Here is a 6,167-nt window from a genome sequence, read left to right on the forward strand (position 1 = left end):
GTTGGGGTTATCCATGATAGATAACAGTTTGATGAGTGACCTCCTCTTCACCACAGCTGTCGCTGGCTTCGATGCTGCTGCCCAAAGTAGGCAAACATGTAAATGTACAGTACATTACCCATCAAATCCAACAACAAACTATTTCCATCATTCCTATCCTATAATCAGAAGTGTGATCATTGAAGACATCTTCCAATCATCGATGCAAGAAACAATCTTTTATTGCAACATTACAGAACTGTAAGGTTTAGTCTAATCTGCATCACTTCGGTCTTCTGGATTTGGCCATAAATTCTTGTCCACATCACCCGCCTCAAGGTTGTGCGTGTTTTGGCTTCACAAATGCTTTGCTGCATACCTCGGTTGTACAAGTGGTTATTTCAGTCAAAGTTGCTCTTCTATCAGGTTGAATCATTCGTCCCATTCTCCTCTGACGTCTAGCATCAACAAGGCATTTTTGCCCACAGGACTGCCGCATCCTGGATGTTTTTCCCTTTTCACACCATTCTTTGTAAACCCTAGAAATGGTTGTGCGTGAAAATCCCTGTAACTGAGCAGATGTGAAATACTCAGACCGGCCCGTCTGGCACCAACAACCATGCCATGCTTAAAATGGCTTAAATCACCTTTCTTTCCCATTCTGACATTCAGTTTGGAGTTCAGGAGATTGTCTTGACCAGGACCACACCCATAAATGCATTGAAGCAACTGCAATGTGATTGGTTGATTAGATAATTGCATTAATGAGAAATTGAACAGGTGTTCCTAATAATCCTTTAGGTGAGTGAATATTGATTTATATTAAATATATTATATATTATTATTATTTTATATATTGTATACATGGTATATATGAAATAATCTAATACACAATGTCTGTCATATATTTCAAAATATAATAAATTGAATAAGACATCAATATAATTCACATTAACTGAATGAGGTTTATTTCCCCTGCAGTCATTGTCGAAGTGTCCTTGGGCAAGACACTGAACCCCGAGTTGCCCCCGGTGCTGTGCATCGGAGTGTGAATGTGTGTGAATGTTTATCTGATGAGCAGGTGGCACCTTGTACGGCAGCCCCGGCCACAGTGTATGAATGTGTGTGATTGGTGAATGTTTCCTGTAGATGTAAAAGCGCTTTGAGCAGTTGTTAAGACTGGAAAAGCGCTATATAAATACAGCACATTTACATTTACATTTACATTTCCCAAGCAGCAGCTGAAGGGCCATTAACCTGAGAACAAACAGAATGAAAGGCATGTCACCGTGGTTCCACCTGACACTAATGTACACATAATGTACAAAATGTGTGCGGCAAAAGGCAAACTGTTTGCTGGTAGGGATGTGTCATATTTATGCCATATCATAATATTTGTAGTATTTAAACATGTTATATTTTTATGATCCAATAGATGGCAACAACAACAGCTGTATTGAACTATAAATATACAATATACAATTACACAAAAATACTTAAAAAAATAATTAAAACACTTCCAAAGGGAACACTGTCCTTCATTGTGATAAATTAAAACAGTCTTCAGTGCAACAAAAACAAAACAACCCCTCAGTGGAAAAAAACAGGACAACAATCCTTTAGTGCAGCGTTATGGATCCCACATGCTTACTTACAAGACCTGCTCTCCTTGGCCAGTCCTACAGTTCCAATGGATTTTTTCTTCCCCAGAGGCCTGTACTACAAATCCAGATCATCATGCCCTGGATTTCTTTCAGTTACCGGCTTCACTGACCCTAACAACCAAGGTCCAGCATAAGCTGTGTCTCGGCGGTAGTTATCAACTAACTCTACCAACCCAGGTTTTCCCAATCCAGCGGTGTGCACGTTCACACAAAAGAGGCGGTGTTTGCACAGCAAGACCAATCGCAAAAATCTACCAGAGCCACATATTTTACATGAGAAGAGCAAACTATAATTTTACATAAATATGAAGAACACAGACACAGTTTTACAGGCACTGCTTCCTAAAACAGGAAGAAAAGCTGGCAAAAAAGCCAACACTGTAAATGCGTAAATCACAATGCTTATCAATGTCAAGCAAAAGATCTGACCATAATTACACTTGTCTTTTCCATAAACTGTCATTGCTTTAGCCTTTTATTTCAGTTGCTACCATGACAGTGAGAAGTGATCAGAGAGCAGATAAAAAGTATGAAAACAAAATTCACGGCTCAAGAAGCCGACAAATGTTATACGAAATATTTTAAATATTTAAAATAACCTATACGAAATCCTGTAGGCTAAACTCACTCAGCCAACATTTGAATATGTTTTTATATTTATTAATTTAAGGGCAAAATCACCATTACCAAACCAACCAGACTCCATTTAAATAATCAGTACTTTTATCATCGTAAAACACAAATAGCCTATAGGTAATTCCCTCTGCTTAATATCTATAGCCTATCTTTAAGATCGGGGAATGTTAACGTTGTTGCCGCTAATCTCCAATATGACCTGCTCCCGACCAGGGTAGGTGTTCAGCATACGTTACCACGGCAATTTAACCCGGTATCAACTGTTCCACGGTTGTGATACAGAAAACCTTGGGTTGAACCTGAACTTACCTCATTAATGCCAAATCTTGATACGTAGTGATAGATAGATAGATATTTATTGATCCCAAAAAAATGGGAAATTACAGTGTTACAGCAGCACACAAAATATACATACATACAATGTACATGAAATAAAAATAATTATAATAACAAAATATAAGAATAAAATATAAGAATGTAAGAACAAATATTTAAGTATATACAAGATGGGAAAAAAACTAAATGTGCAGCTGTTTAAATATAAGTATGCTAAAAAATGTAAATGAACCAATCGTTCCGGTTGCCCTTATTGCAATGTTGGGGCGTCTCAGAGTCTCATCTAGCACCCAGGGATGACGTGTTGAAGAGTTTTATTGTCTGTGGTAGGAATGATTTCCTGTAGCGGTCCATGCAGGCTTCTGGTGTCTTAACTCGCAGATCCTTTGTTTATGGTCGTTTGTATGTCTGGAATCTTCGCCCCTGGGTGTTGCTGCATCTGTAAAAGATAGTCCACGTTAGCCTCTGATTGTTGCAAAAGTTAAGTGTATCCCAATACTGGTGATATTGTTCTTGAGTGCATAGTCCTGACCTGTAAATAGTTCAGTCTGAAATCAGAATTGCCTGCTTAAGGAACCAAGAAAGGATTTAGGAAGGTTCTCCAAGGAGCTTTTAGAGCGAGGTTATACTACTGTATCCACTTTGTTTTCCTGGAAGTATTGTGGTTAGTGAAAGCAACTGTACTTTGCTGTAGCCAAGCATCTGCCTATGGGAGGTGAATTGGTGTTGTGCTGGGATTTTAAAGCTACTACAGGGGATCCATTTTAATGCTGATAACATATTTGATGTATTCTGACTAGCTAGAGAAATCACTTAATATCTAAAGGAATATCAATGGTGGGATTACTGTAACTAATCTACTAATAACCAATGCTAATCTACTGGTTTCCGTTTTTTTGCTATGTCTGAAAGCCCTTCCTCTAATAGTTCTGTATTCTTACACTGCAGAACCTGCATTAGGATTCCTGTGACCACGACTCTGACAGTGGCTCATGATGGTGATGGAATTACTGCAAGTAATCTACTAATAACTACTACTACTCCTAATTTTTTGGTTCTGTGTTTTACTATGTCTGACAGCACTTATGCCTAAATGCTGTTTAATGGTTCTGCGATTTAAAAAAATTTAAAAACTAGTTAAGTTTGTGAAACAGTTTGAAACACTGTATGGAATGGAAAAGGTGTAATTTAACGCACATTTATGTCTTCATTTGCCGAAATTGGGTACCTTTGTGGGCACATTCAGGTGTATTTTTGAGTCTTTTAAATGAGAATTCCGGCCAATTTTTATGTTAATCTTGATCGCTATAAATATGAGAGTACTTTTGATTGAAAAAAACCCAACCTGAATTTGTGCAAGCAACACTGAGTAGCTGCAGCTACGTGTACAAGCTTCCACTGAGCTAAAACGACAGTTAACGGGGCAAGTTTTAGAGAGCCTTTGTGCCTCTTAACAGACACTCAATGCAAGTAATATGTCTGTGCAACAGGGCCCTTGCGTTTTCAACTCAGACAATGTTTTAATTTGCCTACTCTGTCTTGATCTTGCTGGTGGGTAGCTTGCTTGCCTGGTTAGCTGCTAACTGTTAGCTGCTATTGAAAGTGTGTTCAACCAGGCTTTTGTGAAAATCATAAAGCAGCAGTTTTGTGTGTATTTGTAGGTCATCCATTTGGTGTGTGATCAATCTATCTGTTGTTGTTGAGTAGGAGACTTGGCAGTGTCAGTCTGTGTGGTAGATCCCTTAGCAGGCAGTCTTCATCCCCACCTTCCTTGCCTCCCTCAGCCGACAAAAATCCCCCAAGTGCCCAGTAGTGTAGTGGGTGTCCTTCATGCATTCGCGGCAACAAATTGTGTAGTTTATGTCCTCCTCCGAAATAGGTAATTGAGCACTGTACTGGTTATGACCATATCAGTAATCATGTAACTACATGGAAACAGGCTAAATATGCATGTGGCTTGCACAGTAATAACGTTACTGCCAACTGTAGCTCACGCTTGGAGTAGCTTCTTCATCTGCCTGTTGCACCTCTCTGTCTGGTTCTTTCCAACTCTTGTGAGGCGAGTTCTTCGTCTGTATTCTCGGGTTCGAATAAATAAGGATGACTATCAAAGTCTTCCGTGTGTTGTATATGTGCTATATTCTCCTAGTTACGTACCATAACCTAGAAAAAAAGCTTGAATATATTTTTGAGTCGCTTAAATTAAATTGGTAGAAATGTACATTACAATAAACTTGAATGCACATTATATGAAAGGCACACTATTTTTCCCCGGCCTTAATTTTGAGGCCGGCCTTTATTTGTCCGTGTTGACTACGCCCCCAGCCACTATCAGAGGCCTTTTAATTGACTACCAGTCTTTCTTTGAGGAATTACAGTATATTACTAAGAGCAGTTCACTAGAGTAATGAAAAGGAACAGCTTTACTGTTTTGTTGGATAATGGACACATAATCACTGTGTAGTATTACATTGTGGTAGAGAGACTTGATGACAGAAAATATTTTGCTGTTGGAAGACAGTATGACAAATCACGAGAAAACATCCGAGAAAGACACAGATATGCGGGAACACAGGGAACATCCACAGGAACACATACAAACTCGCAGAACAGGCTGTCAAGACAAACTGGAATGATATGACAAGAGACAAAGGGAACACGGGTTAAATACAAGAGGTAACGAGGTAATGGAGAACAGGTGAGACATCAGGTGAATCACATTAGGGCGGGGCAGGACAATCAGACAAGCACAAAGCAAAGCTAGACAAGACAAGACAGGAAACCATACTACCAAAACAAAACAGGAAATAGAACAGACAGACACACAGGGGAACACCAGACAGGACCAACAACACAAGACCGGGGGGAGAACTAACAAAAACACAAGGAAGGCCAAAATAATCCCAAAACCAAAACCCCAAACCACAACAGAATATAATGTGATTTGGGCTATTGTTGATCAAGCTCTCTGTAAACCTATGCATGAGCTTGCAACTCATAAAAAATACTTTCAATGGAAATTCAATAATGTAATACAGTTTTGTTTGCGCATCAATGCATTTTAAAATATATGGGTCAATACATAGCAATAGGTGGTCATCCATTTATTGCTATATATTTTCAAATACATGAGGAAGTTTCTTATATATTGAAATCTATTTTCTAATGTATTGCAATGTGAATTCTAGTATAGTGCAATATACTTTTGTTTTGTTAGGGAGTCATCACCGTCTAAAACATGTTACAGTACTGTAAATATTGTCAAAAGCAAGAGGCTACACCAAACACTTGCAAGAGCCACAGTAGGTCTATATAGTGATGTGGTGTGTACCTGAACATAATCAGCCTGTAGGCGTTTCACCCGGTTGTTGTTTCTCTCAAAAGGCACCAGGTAAATATCTTTCATAGATACCTGAGGGATCAAACCACCGACCTTCCTATCGGTAGAGGACCGCTCTACCACCAGTGGAGCAGTCGCCCCAATATAATGTTATATTGTCAGAACTGTATGGCCCTTTGGGTTAATGTTAAACTGGTCCACCCTCTGTGAAT

The sequence above is a fragment of the Etheostoma spectabile genome, chromosome 10 (assembly GCF_008692095.1).
Source record: "Etheostoma spectabile isolate EspeVRDwgs_2016 chromosome 10, UIUC_Espe_1.0, whole genome shotgun sequence".
NCBI lineage: Eukaryota > Metazoa > Chordata > Actinopteri > Perciformes > Percidae > Etheostoma > Etheostoma spectabile.